Genomic DNA, 15,737 nt, shown 5'->3' with positions numbered 1-15,737 from the left:
TTCGCTGTGCCGGGAGCAATCGTGGGGGGGAGGCCTGGGCACCGGTGCACCGGCGGGTGTTTGCAAATACGCAGGTGTGGACCTGCTGCGCCTGTGCATTTGCAAGTGCCAGTGCACTGGCACTCGCACCTCCCCCCTGCAACACGGCACTCGCTGTGCCAGGAGGTGGCCGATCGTTCCCAGCGCAGCGAGTGCTGCCGGTGCCCACAAACCAGCTCCCCCACTCTCCCCCCAGTCCCCAGGCCTCCCTCCCCACCGATCCTCAGGCCGAAAAAGGTTGGGGACCACTGTTCTAGAGTACACTGAGTACAAAAAGCTAGATTTGTCTCCATTCTTCTGTTAGAAATAAGACTAAAGTTTTGAAGAAGTTATCTCTCAGCATGAGCTGCCTTTGTGATGACTTCATCTATGCTTGGCTGACCTTCTTCGAAGAACAGCAGGAAATAAATGCAATGAATAAACCTAACACAACAATAATGTTACCACTGAAGAAAATGGTAAACTTAATATTACTCATACATAAATTACACGTAAAAAAAGAAGAAAAGACAACAAATACAAAACCCAATGTATTTGCAAAGACATCCAGATGTTATCAGCCACATTTTACTTCACATCTGTAGATGAAGTATAAAAATACATTTTCCCAAAACCTTACAGGCATACCAGATATGGTATTGAATGCTTATATTACAACACTTGTACTCTTCAAAAGGATAAAATGGTTTGGAAAAACTAATAATCTGGTCAAATATTTTCGTGTTAATACAACATTAGAAATTGATTGAGGTTTCATTTGGTAGGGTAGTAAAAACTATCAGGGGAATTACTATGTCATTAATATATTATTTTGCCAAAGCAATTTAAAAACAAAATAGAAGTGGAAATAATCTCAGAAAAATATAAGAATAAGAGTAGGTTCATATAAACAAGATGACCAGCGTCGAGAAATTCTCTGCTTTATCCAGTTTCTCCCTGAAATCCAAAAGTACATATTCCCTCCCCTTTTTAAGAAATTAGAGTCTCTTTCAAATCAATTCTGTTTTGACAAGAGAGAGAAATTTGGATGATTCAGCTGTACCGAATTTCATTCTACAGATGCTTAAGAGGCAGGCAATGTCTTTCCAAACCTTCCTATTCTCCTGCTTGACTTAATGAATAATCATGAGAAATTTTTCTCTAGGAAAAGCCTCGAGAAATGTTGAGCTTCAGAATAAAAACAACTTATTTCTATAGCCCAAAGAAAGGAGAAAGAGTTCTAGAAATTCTAATGATTCTAGTTCAATTTCTGATATTTTATGGATTTTTAAATAAATTAGATTGTCCATATTTTACAAATCTGGTTGATTTCTTTACTAAAAAGAGTTCCAAATTCAATGAAGAACAGAAATAATTTCTTGAGTGATCAATAACCTTACAAAAAATAACACAAGCAGCAATTAAAGTAAAATAATGAAGAATAAATAGTTCTCTCTTCTGAATTCTGCAATGTTTTTCTTAACTCTTTATCTGTACAACTATTTTTTTGAAATGTACATGTAGGCATGGGCAAAAAAAAAAAATTACTTTGGGGTGGTTTAGTAAATTTGGCCTGAAGATTCAGTATATGATGAAATACCCAATACCAATATTGCTACTGGTATTCGGATGTGGCACAATTCAGGTCCTGAATCTATTCAGCTCCATTTTATCCTATGGAGCCATTAAAATAAAGGGGAAATCTAGTCTTTCTATTCAACAATCGTGGGGGAGTTGTTGAGGTAGAAGCACTAAATTTGCAGCATAGCTATTGGAGCCTCTCCTCAAAAGAGTCGTAGTAGGGGATCTAATTCTATGGGAACCCAAAGAAGATGCCCTCATTCTCCTTTGTTAATAGTGGGATAAATAGAATGGCAGTACAAGCCTAGTATAACATTATGTAGAGAATCTCTGCATGAAAGAGAAAGAGGGGAGGGCCTTTTTTGCAAGGCCAGCCCAGCAACAGGACCAGTGCAATACTGCCCAGCACAACCAGTGTCACTGTCGCAGTGCCAAGCCAACAGGATTAAATTCACACAGAATATCTCTGAAGTTGAAACTACAGGGGAGGTGGCACTTCTGCAGGGACAGTAGAACCCGTACAATGTATTATAGCCTAGCAGCAGAACCCTGTGCCCCATTGGGCAAATTCCAGCTCAATAGAGTTGTAGCACAGCATCATAATCCTAGTCTTTAAAGTTATCATGTCCTACTGCTTCCTATTCATAGATCATTCATAGATCAGTAGATTATATCAGTAGATCATTCATAGATCAGTAGATTATATCAGTAGATTATATTTCCCTAGTACTTGCACTGCCTAGACATTACAATGGACCTCCAGGACACTCATCCCATCATCTGCAGTGAGTGTGACATGATTGCCTTCCTCCCAGAAGACAAGATGGACTACAGCTGCCCCAAGTGTAAGCTGGTAAAACTTTTGGAGGAAAAGATTAGGGGATTAGAAAACAAAATTATTACTCTGACCCAAAGTAAGAAAGGGGAGGAGTTCGTAGTCCAGAGCTCTGCAACATGGAATAAAGAGAATAAAGAGAATACAACCAGTCCTGAAGAGGACAAGGAGATTGACCACAATAGGGAGCCTCTGCAGGCGGTTCGGAAAAAGACTGAACGGCGAAGGGCGAGACAGTTCTCGGGGCCTTTGGAGCTCCAGAATAGATTTCAGGCCCTTGCAGAGGAGGTGCAAGGGTCAACAAGGGAAGAGGTCCCAAAACAAACTCTAAGACAAAGGGAAGAGGCCACGGGGACAGAAGGAAATGGAGTTGAGAAGAAAAAAAAAAAGGAGAGTACTGGTAATTGGAGACTCCCTGCTAAGAGGAATGGATCGCCACGTGGCTGGGCCCGACCCCCTAACCCGAGAGGTGTGTTGCTTGCCAGGGGCGAAAATTAAAGATGTTTCAGAAAGGCTGCCCAAACTCCTCAAATCTACGGATCGCTACCCATTTGTGATGGTCCATGTGGGAACGAATGACATGTCCCTGAATACCATCGCTCCTATTAAAAAAGACTATCAAGATCTGGGGAGGAAGCTCAAGCAAATGGGGGCACAAGTGGTATTCTCTTCAATCTTGCCTGTCAAGGGAAGAGGAATGCGTCGGGAGAGGAAGATAATGGAGGTGAATCACTGGCTGCGTAGTTGGTGCCGGCAGGAGAGATTTGGTTTCTGGGACCATGGGATAGGCTTTCTTGAGGAAGGCCTACTAGCACCTGATGGACTGCACTTATCAAAACTGGGGAAGAATGTGTTTGGCAGGAACCTGGGGAGATTCATCAGGAGAGCTTTAAACTAAAGCCACTAGGGGAAGGAGACGATCAACATAGGGAGTGTATGGAAGGAAAACTATCGGAGGCAGCCCAACCGGCAAGGCCAGCTCATAGGGAACCAAAAGTAAAAGGATTCAGATGTCTTTATACTAACGCCCGAAGCATGGGCAATAAAAAGGAAGAGCTGGAACTTCTCATGCTGATGGAAAGGTATGATCTAGTAGGCATCACAGAAACTTGGTGGAATGATTCTCATGACTGGAATGTAATGGTGGATGGATATGAACTGTTCAGAAAAAACAGAATAGATCGAAGAGGTGGAGGAGTGGCACTGTATGTGAGGAAAGGGCTTACCTGTCAGGAAATTCTAGTGGAGGAGAGCATATCTACAGTGGAAAGCATCTGGGTGAAAATAAGCGAGGGGAAAACAAACAGTGTGGTGGTTGGTGTCTGCTACCGACCGCCTGACCAACGAGAAGATGTGGATGCTGCACTTTGTGAGCAGCTTGAGAAAATATCCAAACGGCAGGACCTTGTCATCATGGGTGACTTCAATTTCCCAGATGTGTGCTGGGAAACAAACTCTGCGAAGCGTCCTCAGTCATGCAAGTTTCTGACCTGCCTGGCTGACAATTTCATTTATCAAATGGTAGATGAACCCACAAGAGGTTCAGCCATACTGGACTTAATACTGACCAACAGGCAAGAGTTGGTGGATGAGGTGAAGGAGGTGGGGACCCTAGGGGGAAGTGACCATGTCCTCATAGAATTCCTTTTGAGATGGGGAGCCAAGGAAGCTTGTAGCCAGACGCGGATGTTGGATTTTCGTAGGGCAAACTTTAATAAACTCAGAGACATGATGAGTGTCATACCATGGACGAGAATGCTGGAAGGGAAGGGAGGGCGCTACTCAAACAAGAGCTATTGCATGCTCAATCAATGACTATTCCAGAAATACGAAAACACTGCAGGAGCTCTAAGAAGCCTATTTGGATGAACAGAGAACTTCAAGAGGAACTAAGAAAGAAAAGGAAAATGTTCGGGAAATGGAGGGAAGGACAGAACTCTAAAGAAGAGTACCTACAGGTTACTAGGCACTGTAGATCAATCATCAGAAAGGCCAAAGCTGAGAGTGAGCTAAGATTGGCCAGGGAAGCCCATTGTAACAAGAAAAGATTTTTCAGTTACGTGAGGAGCAAACGTAAAGTAAAGGAGGCAATAGGCCCGCTGTTGGGTGCGGATGGACAAACTCTAACGAAAGATGCAGAGAAAGCAGAAAGGCTTAGTGCCTATTTTACATCTGTTTTTTCCCACAGGTCAAAGTGTTTAGGCACATCTAGAGATGGCTGTAGCCAAAGGATAGTGTCTGGGTGGCAGGTTAACATGGATAGAGAGGTGGTCGAGAGGCATTTAGCTGCACTGGATGAGTTCAAATCCCCTGGTCCAGATGAAATGCACCCGAGAGTACTCAAAGAACTTTCCAGAGAACTTGCACAGCCCTTGTCCATCATCTTCGGAACCTCTTTAAGGACTGGAGATGTCCCGGAGGACTGGAAAAGAGCAAACATTATTCCGATCTTCAAAAAAGGGAGGAAGGATGACCCGGGAAACTACAGACCAGTGAGTCTGACCTCTGTTGTGGGGAAGATAATGGAGCAGATATTAAAGGGAGCGATCTGCAAACATCTGGAGGACAATTTGGTGATCCAAGGAAGTCAGCATGGATTTGTCTCCAACAGGTCCTGCCAGACCAACCTAGTTTCCTTTTTTGACCAAGTAACAGGTTTGCTGGATCGGGGAAATTTGGTTGATGTCATTTACTTGGATTTTAGTAAAGCTTTTGACAAGGTTCCCCATGATGTTCTGATGGATAAGTTGAAGGACTGCAATCTGGATTTTCAGATCGTTAGGTGGATAGGGAATTGGTTAGAGAACCGCACTCAAAGAGTTGTTGTCAATGGTGTTTCATCAGACTGGAGAGAGGTGAGTAGCGGGGTACCTCAGGGTTCGGTGCTCGGCCCGGTACTTTTTAACATATTTATTAATGATCTAGATGAGGGGGTGGAGGGACTACTCATCAAGTTTGCAGATGACACCAAATTGGGAGGACTGGCAAATACTCCGGAAGATAGAGACAGAGTTCAACGAGATCTGAACACAATGGAAAAATGGGCAAATGAGAACAAGATGCAATTTAATAAAGATAAGTGTAAAGTTCTGCATCTGGGTCAGAAAAATGAAAAGCATGCCTACTGGATGGGGGATACGCTTCTAGGTAGCACTGTGTGTGAACGAGACCTTGGGGTACTTGTGGATTGTAAACTAAACATGAGCAGGCAGTGTGATGCAGCGGTAAAAAAGGCAAATGCCATTTTGGGCTGTATCAACAGAGGCATCACATCAAAATCACAAGATGTCATAGTCCCATTGTATACGGCACTGGTCAGACCACACCTGGAGTACTGTGTGCAGTTCTGGAGGCCTCACTTCAAGAAGGACGTAGATAAAATTGAAAGGGTACAGAGGAGAGCGACGAAGATGATCTGGGGCCAAGGGACCAAGCCCTATGAAGATAGGTTGAGGGACTTGGGAATGTTCAGCCTGGAGAAAAGGAGGTTGAGAGGGGACATGATAGCCCTCTTTAAGTATTTGAAAGGTTGTCACTTGGAGGAGGGCAGGATGCTGTTTCTGCTGGCTGCAGAGGAGAGGACACGCAGTAATGGGTTTAAACTTCAAGTACAACGATATAGGCTAGATATCAGGAAAAAGTTTTTCACAGTCAGAGTAGTTCAGCAGTGGAATAGGCTGCCTAAGGAGGTGGTGAGCTCCCCCTCACTGGCAGTCTTCAAGCAAAGGTTGGATACACACTTTTCTTGGATGCTTTAGGATGCTCTGGGCTAATCCTGCGTTGAGCAGGGGGTTGGACTAGATGGCCTGTATGGCCCCTTCCAACTCTATGATTCTATGATTCTATGATTCTATCATCAGAATTATTTTTATGACAGTATAGTTGTGCCAACTAATTTTGATATACCATATCCTTCAACATTGGGTTGATGTGAAATTTTATGAGAACTTAACCAGTTTTGCAATTCCCTTCACATTTAGATATGTAGAGCTGAGTGTTAAGAGAAAGCAGTTACAGGACAAAGAGGCATGCCTGGGCATGTCTTTTCTGTATACATACATAACATTAAAGAAGGAGATTGATATATTTTTTGGTTATTTATTTCTTCACTTTTCAGTTTACAATAGAATCCCACATGGCTGTGCTATTGCTTTTGCACTGTGGCTTGTACAAGTATCCTGCAAAGGCTAAAATGCTGTAGGGCACACTTTGAACTGATAATTTGGATAAACTTTGAGTTGCCAGTTGCTCTCAAGAAAACATGAATTTTATGCTGTAGGCTAGCCCAGAGAACTGTGAATGACTCCAATTAAGAGGCGTGAATATCATTTACACCTTTCTGTTCCACTCTAAGAAGAAAGCCTACCACTGAAAAATGCAGACAAAAATATTTCCAGTAGAAATTATAAAAATCATGGTTCATTATGGGGAAAAATGTATTATTTTATAAGGAAGCTACAATAATTACTTTCCTGCAGCCTGTGATAACATGAAAACAAACAAAATGGATAAAATTGGATCTATTTTTTTTAATCCAGTGGATTAAATTGAAATCAGCATTGAATTAATACTCTAAAATACTCCAAAATAGTTTATGATCTTTGGAAAATAGAATGCTATCTAATATAAATTGATTCCACTTCAGTTAGAGGAATGAATGAATGAATGAATGAATGGATGGATGGATGGATGGATGGAAACAGGCTTCCACAGGCAGCATAGATGTCAGGTGAATTGTATAAATTCAGTTGTAAGGGTAAATCACCTTCCCATTTTACATTCATTAACCAGCAATACAAATGGACCAAAGTTGAAAAAGAGCAGAATTGTACAGTAGTGTACTACCCTAACGTTGGTATTTTAGTCCATCTTTTGTAAAAGAAAATAAAGGTTTTGAAGATACATTAAGTATTTTGGTGTAGTGTTAAGAGTGATGGCCACTAATCCGGCAATCCAGGTTTGATTGCCATATGCAGACAACTCTTCTTCATATTAGACCTTCTAGTAAAATTGACTAAAGAAAGAAGTTCCTCTTCCTGTTAGTTAAAAAAAATAGCCAAATGTCAGTTCACTTCAATGATATTCAGCTAATTAATTAATTTTATTTTACAAAAAAAACCCATACCTCACCTTTCTTACTTCATAAGAGTCACTAAGGCCAATCACAAATTAAAACATACATTAAAAACACCCATATTACGCCTATGTTCCTACACCGAATTTGAAACTCAAATAAAAATAAATAAGCCACATCTCCTAAGCCGGATATACAAGTGCCTATTGAAGATGGATACCAAAGATGAACAGGTGAAGAATTGCATGATCAAATGGATACAGAACTTTGGGAACACAATCCAATATAAAGAATGGGAACAATTATGGTCTAAGATCCTAAGGTTAACCAAATCGCAATACCTAAGAGAGGGCTGGTATAAAATGTTCTATAGGTGGTACATCACCCCCAAAAATATAAGGAAAATCTCCTGAAAAACAGATAGTTAATGTTGGAGATGTAAAAAACCTATTGGATCCCATTATTATATGTGGTGGTCCTGTGAAGTCATTCAAATATTCTGGATCAAAGTCCACTAAGATTCAGAACATCATGAAACACAAATTTCCAGTCCTTGCCAAATCTATGTTACTATGCTTCATGCCACCGAATATGACAAAATGTTTAAGAGAACTATTTTTTTTAATGCAACAGCGGCAGCTAGGTTGGTAATAGCACAAAGATGGAAACAACCACTAACGCCTGAGATAGAGATATGGATGAGCAAGCTTGAAGATCTTGTTTCAACAGCCAAATTAACAAGCCTGCTCCACAGGGAATCCCCAAATAGCTTTCTTCAACGCTGGTAAGGCTTCTCGGCCCGCAGAGAGAAATAATCTCACTTTGGTGCAATGAAGGATCATGTTTAGGCCAAAATGAATACAATTAAAAAACATTCATAAATATTTTTCATCTTTGATCTTCATGTATTATTAATTAATATATAAATAGACCAATAAAACAAAATAGAACAAAATGAGCAGAATAAAAGGGTGAATAAAAATAATCATTTATTTCTCCTGTGGTGGTTAAAATTCATCTATCAAAACTTTTATGGAAATGGGTCCAGTACTGGCGGAAGTGCTGGCCAGCCTAACCTCTGAACGAACCAAACATGCCTTGCTTTTCTCTCTCTCTTTTAAGAATACTGTTTCCCAGGACAAAGATGGAACAAGAAGACATACTGATCGGAAAAGATCATAATAGCTCCGTGATTCGTGAGGATGAAAAGGTCTTCTAGCAATCTTCCCCCCAAAAAACAGAAAGAAGAATGATCAATATCTGCATCCAGATCAGAGAGGAGTAGACGTGGAAAAATCCTCTTATAACAAGATCAGGAATAAATATATCTGAACTATAATACTATAATGGTGGTGGGGGTATCTGAAAATCTGTAATTCGAGGAAATAACAAATATATTTCATTTGTAAATTTCTCAAAAAATCAAAAAGCAAACAAACAAAAACACCCACATTAAAACAAACAGTTGCAATGAGACACATGCTGGGTATCACCCGTAGGGGACCCTTTATTATTTATTACTACTATTAAGGAGTTTCTAATGGGTGGGATCTCTCATTCCTCTGAAAATATCATATGGCTCAGAGCAGCAGCTGCAGGCCTTAAAAATGCCTTAGATATGCCTCCACTGGTGATTAGCTAGAAGTGCTCCTGTCCCCTTGCAAGAATCCAGCTTGAACAAACCTCCGTCGCCAGCTGGACCGGGGCGGGTCGGCACTGCTTATATTATTAGATCTCTCAGCAGCATTTGACACAGTAGATCATGAACTTTTAGCTCACCGCTTCGCCAATGCCGGGATCAGAGGGACTGTCCTTCAGTGGTTGATCTCCTTTCTCTGGAATCGCAGACAGAGGGTAGCATTAGGAGAGAGCTCATCAAGCCACCACCAACTGGCTTGCGGAGTCCCCCAAGGGGCAATTCTCTCTCCAACCCTATTTAACATCTTTATGCACACTTTTGCCTACCTTGCTACAGTGATCCATGCCACGGTCACCTCTAGGCTGGACTTCTGTAACTCGCTCTATGCTGGCCTGCCATTATCCTTGATCCGGAAACTGCAACTGGTCCAGAATGCAGCTGCCAAGGTCCTCACAGCAAAACCTCGGAGGTCCCACATCCGGCCCATCCTCCAGCATCTGCTGGCTCCCGGTTGAATTCCGGATCAGGCTTAAGGTGTTGGTTATCACCTTTAAAGCCATACGCAGTCTGGGCCCAGTATACCTGAGGGACCGCCTCTCCACCTACACTCCTCAAAGAGCCTTGCACTCTACTACTTCCAACCTCCTGGTGGTCCCTGGCCCCAAGGAAGCCCGCTTGACCTCAACCAGGGCCAGAGCTTTCTCCATTCTGGCCCCCACCTGGTGGAACGAGCTCCCAGAGGAGATCAGGGCCCTGCTAGAACCTAAACAGTTCCACAGGGCCTGCAAAAGGGAGATCCTCCACCAGGCATTTGGTTGCGGTCGACCCAAACCACTGCTTCCAATTGGCCCACAAGCCTCCCCCCACTACGACTGACACTAATCGTCCCTACCCACTGGGTCCCAGTAAGAGTTGAGCTGAGGCTCTTGCAATTTATATTTTATAATGTTATTATTATGATCATGTTAAGTTATTATTGTAATAATGCTATTACTGTTATCACCTGTTACCATATGTTATCTGTATTTTTCCCTGTTTTCTGTAAACCACCCTGAGCCCTCGGGGAGGGTGGCATATGAATGAATGAATGAATGAATGAATGAATGCATGAATAAATAAATAAATAAATAAATAAATAAATAAATAAATATGCCATTATCTGAGAAACCAGGAGTATGAAACAAAAACATGTTGCCTGCTGCTTCTGCTGACAGTAGAAATTCCAACACAAAAAACACAACATACTGTGTGTGTATATATATGTGTGTGTGTGTGTGTGTGTGTGTGTTTGTAGTGCCTAAGAAGCCCTATTTTGTTATTACCATTCCAGAAATCACACTAACAACTCAAAACAATTAGACTCAGGAATTTCTGAATATATGTATCTACTGAATTTTATTCTTCAGTCATTCATTTTATGTTATCATTTAGTTGAGGAGTATTAACCCTCTGTTTTTAATGGGACCATTTTGAGAATTAGGTACATAATAACAAACTAGAAAACAACATTCCTTTGGAACTAAATCTATTCTGCATCAAAATTTCCCACAAAACCATGAAACTGTACATTGCATAAATAAATAAAAGTTATATTACTTTGAATCTCATTCGAACTGTGCTTTCCACTTACTGAAAAGAAAGCTTTAGCAAGATTTTTACAGCCTAAGCAGTTGGCTCTAAGGTGTTGATGGTCATTAGCAATATTTCAATTCAGCCAATTAGATCTATTTTTGTATCAAATTAAGCTTCTGGATTGGGGTGGGGGGTGTTATGCACAAACTTTCTATGACAGTGTTTTGGAAAAATCCTGTTCCCTCACAAGTAGTAAGTGAAGAGAAAGCGAGGATGTGGGTATAGAGAAAGAGCAAAACTAGACGGGCTCGGTTTGTTTGAAAGATGATAAAATTACGCACTAGCATCATGGAGACAGGATGAAATACCAAAGGAGATGTTGCAGATGAGAGCATTGGTGTCTTGACCCTCTGGGTCCGGTGAGGTAAAGTTCTGTTAATAAAACTGGAATCAAGAGCATGAGGTAGGGAGTTTCTATATCTCAGCTTTAGATAAAGTGATCACCATGTTATTTTTTAAAGGAAGGAGAGATAAGGAGACAGGATCAAAGATGTCTGAAATATGAAAGGTGAAGATGGTTTCTGGATTTTAAACAAATACTTGACAAGGTTGGCATGGAACCACATTAAGCTCTCTGATAGGGGATAAGAGCATTTGTTTAAAATGGTTTTGTTAAAAAAGCAGTGAGAAATAGCAGATAAATTTAATCACAATTGTATATTTCTTTTCTATCTTGTGTTCTTTGAAGATAGGCTAAATATATATTGAAAAAATGGTGTAATTATTGTAATTTAAGTTAATGATGTATGGAATACTTTCAGGAGGGAAAAAACAGCTAAAATGAATTTTTTTTTAGAGTAAATAAAATATCTTGTGATTTACTGTGGACTTAGCCACATAGTGAGTATTCAGCTTATTATAGGGACCTGAAGTTCAAAAGGACCAAGCTCATCACCATGATTATTATTTATTCCATTTTAGAAATAACATAAAATTCTTTTATTTCATGGCCCATGAGCTTGCAGTGGATTAATTCATTGAGTGCCGAGCCATATTATCTGCCACAGACTTCCCCCAAACTATTGATTTGTATTTATTTGTTTTGTGTTCCACACTCACTGAAACCCTTCTTGCTGTACTCTAGAGGTCAGTTATAAGAAAGATCTCTTGATAAGTTCCAGACACCTTCTGTTACTTAGGATCTATCCTATCCCATTCTTGTCAACTGCCCAGTAAGCAAAAAAGTTAGTCATAACTACCTTGCCATGTCCCGATTATGCTGGCCCCTATTATTAGAGATCAGAGAAAAATGGCTCAGCTACATGAAGCTATTTTTAGAATATGTAAGTTCTGTATGGCGCACGTGCTTTGCCCCTTTTTTCTGCCAGCAACCATGAGTCTGTCTTTACAGCTGTGAAGATGTCAGTTTTATGCAGTGGGCATCAGAAGAGAGCACTGTCTTGAAAAATGAACAGCAGTCTAGAAAGTGTGAGTTATTTTGACTCTTGGCTCCACATATGCAAAGGGCTATTGGCAACCTTATGATAATAGAGATGTTTGCATAGCTGTGGTATAGTTATAGTGTTGGATTAAGACCAGGGAGATTCAGGCTCAGTCCCCTATCTGTTCTCCTATATATTTCTGGTAAGGCCTTGGAGGAGGAGCAAGTCTCATGGCTTAAGTGCCACTCAGTGCTTAACACCCACTCGGGGTTGCTGTCCTGCCCCTGAGTGCCTCCTCCTCCAACCGACTTTCCTGTCTGTCCAGCGGCCAGCCAATCGCCTTCCGTCCCCCACCCATGACCACCCCCTCTTCCTTCCATTTTCCTCTGAGGCTCAGAGGCTGCAGATCCCTGCTGCTTGAGAGCTGCTCCTGCCAGTTAGTTCCCTTCCTAGGGGGCTCCAGCCTGCAGCCTTTTCAGGTTCTGGGGATAGGGGGAAGCCGTCTGCAGAGTTCTTACACTCCAAACCCATAAGCTAGCACTCGTATTCCTGAATGCAACAGGCTTGGCCGCTAGTATAGCATAAAGCTCAAAGGGTCCATCTTTGGGCTGGTCAGTCTCACTTAGCTGAACCTACTTCACAGCAATGCAGTGAGGATAAAGCAGAGGAGAGGGAGTCCATGTACAATGAGCTCTTTGGACACAGGGTGGCATTAAAATTATAGCTAGAAAGATAACATTTCCATGGCTCTTGGGTGATTGTGCATTGAAATCCTATTACCACATTTCATTGCCCAGAAGAGAAATATCATCAATATCTTATTTTCCAAGACAGCAAATGCATGAAGAATATGTTGGCAACGCAAGTTGTCAGCAGTCATTAAGAAATCTAACATGGCAGCCTGTGCATCTACTAACACAGGCATTTCAGGATTGCCTTGAATGTATTAAGTAGCCATACAGGAATGCTTGAGAGTGTTCCTCATGTGGCATATCATCTTTGAGGACGTCTCTGGAGGGCATATTCAGTTAATCCAAGGTAACAGGTGGAATATCCTTTGCAACTTCACTGTCTAGCAAGAGGGTCATATATTTGTAATGCTTCAATGCATTGGTGAAAACTGACACCACAACTCCTGCTGGAACAAAAGGAGCCTTTGTTCACACGAAGTGGTATTTGTTTAGTCAGTGCTATTTCGTGGTGAAGTAAGTCAAGTATAAAGGGTGTGCATACTGAAATAGTGGGGGATCAGGTTTCTTGAAGTTCTATTTCCTATCATCCATTGATGTTGTTGCATTGTTTATTTGTGTTGTGTATGCTGCTGTAGCTTTTCAACCAGTTCTGTTCTTGTTTATGGTAATGTGACATCACAGCAGCTAAAAATCTCCAACCACATCACCTAAGCTCAGCCCTGAGAGAATTCAGGTATATAAATCTACCCAATTGATGTTTCGACTGGGTTTTGGTAGCACTATCATGGGCCATTTCTTTAGTGCAGTTGCTGTGCAAAATGATTAACAATCCTTTAATCTAGACTGTTACAAGTTCCATGATATGTACCAATCAATTCAATGAAAGCAGCAAACTGGCAGACAAAAATAAATGCATATGCAGCCTCAGTTTAAATGAATAGGACAGTGTTTGTACAGAGAAGAGTTCACCTATTCTAGACCTGAGGCTTCATTTTTAAACAACCCACCTACCTCAAGTAACCAAGCAAACATATGGAATTTTATTGGGACCCCTATTAAAGCAGGAGTAGGGAGAAGGATTCACTCACATGCCTCACTCTCCCTCCCTCACTTTCCATGACCCTCATCCCTGGCTATGGGAAAATCCTCTTCCCCAAGGCCCTTGGGTCAAAATTCAATGCTCCAGGAACCAGGTTCCTCCCTTGCTCCCCTCCTTTCCATCCCAGGGAATCTGGAAATGTGTTGTGTGTGAGTGACAGAGATAGAAAGCATGGAACCAAGTCCTCCCCTGCTCCCTGCTTGGTTACTCACTTTGTCAGAGAAGCTGGAAGCTTATCCAGGCTTGCAAAAGGACTACACTTTCTACCGTAGAGATTGTCTCGTTTGACTTTGGTTCAGTTAGGCTTGGCAAATTGGTTTGTTGTTCTGCTGGGATTACTGGGTTCTGCAATGGTTCTATTAGGCTTGTTGGTTCTTCCATGGAAGACATTTGACCAGTGGTTGCTGCTTGTAGGTGTGGCTTTTGACCTGGATGCAGCTTGGAAGGTTTTCTTTCTCCCCCACCCCCACTCCATAGGAAATAATGGAGGATGGAGCCCATAGAATTCAATCCCTTTGTCCAATTTGATTGAAGCTTGGAAGTTGTATAAAATACAAGCACCACCAGCAGTTCAACTGCAATTTTGGTGCCTGTATCTTTAAAACAATGCCCCCGGCCACCCATAAAATTTCTCCATAGGGAATAATGGTCTCAAAATATTAAGATACCTGAAGGGGGGAAAAACACCAACCAGAATTCAAATATCATCCTGTCATTTGGACTTCAGAAGTATAGGAAATACCAATGTTTTTCTGGACCAATACACAGCAACCCCCCCCCCCCAAATTTTTTCCATGCCTATTCAAGTAATCATCATAATTGCTTATTGCAATATATCAGAATGATTTCTTAGCTCATTTCTACTGAGCTACCTTCATCTTGGTTGAAAGTCCTTCAGGGTTGTGTGTGGATACATTGTTAGCACTGTCCTTTACAACCATCTCCAAACCATTCTGAGTTGTGTGATAACTCTATGCACTGCTACTAGACCAAATCCAGTAACAGAGGCTGTTACTGTTTGATAGCATCAGCCAATACTGCTGTTAGGACACTGTAGCCTGGGATGGCTGAAAGCATTCCCATAAAACCACTTATGAAACCAGCACAGCAGTGACTGGGCCTGACCTAGCACTGCACTGTTTTGCCCACTGGTTTATGCTATCAAAACATGACAGAGTATTGTACAACATACTTCATGCCAAAAGGAGAGACCTAAAGAGTGAAACTTAAAAAAAGGTACAACAGCACATAAATGGAATGGAATGAGGCACAAACTGATACCAAATGCCTTCTCCTCTGTCAAGCATAACATTATTCCAGCATGAAGGCAGCTATGGTACATTGTAATTATCAAAGTCCTAAATTAGAATGTGTGTGTGTTTTTTTAAAGAGCTAGCCTTACTTTCCATAATTTCATATCTACTCTAATGTTTCCCCCAGAGCCATATTAGTTATTTACAAACACAGTTTAAACATAGCCATTCATTGTCTCCTTTTTGTCAGCAGCCCCAAACTCAGTGCTAGGCTGCCCTGCACCCCAGGCACTGACACAGGTGCCCAAGAATGAAAATAGATGGGCTGGCAGGACTCCAGTGCGAAAATAATACAAGTGCTGTTGCTCTCCACTGAACTTCTGTGATTTACCTTGCAATCACTAAAAGAGCCTCACACAAGTTGGTTTTTGAAACATGAGCATAGCGATCGAAGCCTGCTCGGTTTCAAGTTCCTGTTACAGAGCCAGCCAACCATCCCCAAAGTCTCTCTCTGCCTTTCTTGTGTCAGCAT

Source organism: Paroedura picta, chromosome 7, assembly GCF_049243985.1.
Source record: "Paroedura picta isolate Pp20150507F chromosome 7, Ppicta_v3.0, whole genome shotgun sequence".
Lineage (NCBI taxonomy): Eukaryota > Metazoa > Chordata > Lepidosauria > Squamata > Gekkonidae > Paroedura > Paroedura picta.
The sequence above is the reverse complement of the archived record's forward strand: the minus strand, read 5'-3'. Positions refer to the sequence as shown.